Below are 533 nucleotides of genomic sequence, written 5' to 3'. Positions count from 1 at the left end.
GGGCCCGCTGAGGCGGCGGCGAGCGCGGCCCCTCCGCGGGTCGCCACTGGGGCTGAGCCCTGTCCCAGCCAGGCTGGATGGGGTTTTGTTGCGGGGGAAGCAGCGCTGTGGAAACGCCTTACAGTTGTCCGGAGCTCGAAATCCGCTCCCGATGAAATCTCTTGGGTTTGCGGCATTATCTTAATTAAGATAATTGATTCATATTGCACCTGCGAGAGTGCGGGGAAAAGATGCCTCCCCAAATAGCTTGGAGCTATCGGAGAGAGGAAGCCGCGCTTATAATTGAGCGAGTGATTTACTGCCCGGGTAGCCCGGACTGTTCGGGCTCTCTCCTCTCGCTGTCAGGTTTCCCGTTCCCTCCCTCTCCAGGGAGGCACCCACACAAACCCTGAAGGTTATCCTGAATAAAAAAAGAGAAGGGAAAACGTCTCTCCCCGCTGCCCCTGTCCCTCCGTCCCACCCCCCCCCATCCCACCGTGGGGCCGGAGCCACCGCCGGCGCGGGGATCGGGCTCGGGGCGGGCCGGCTTGGGT

Source organism: Corvus brachyrhynchos, unplaced genomic scaffold, assembly GCF_000691975.1.
Source record: "Corvus brachyrhynchos isolate BGI_N302 unplaced genomic scaffold, ASM69197v1 scaffold255, whole genome shotgun sequence".
Lineage (NCBI taxonomy): Eukaryota > Metazoa > Chordata > Aves > Passeriformes > Corvidae > Corvus > Corvus brachyrhynchos.
This window is presented reverse-complemented; position numbering follows the sequence as displayed.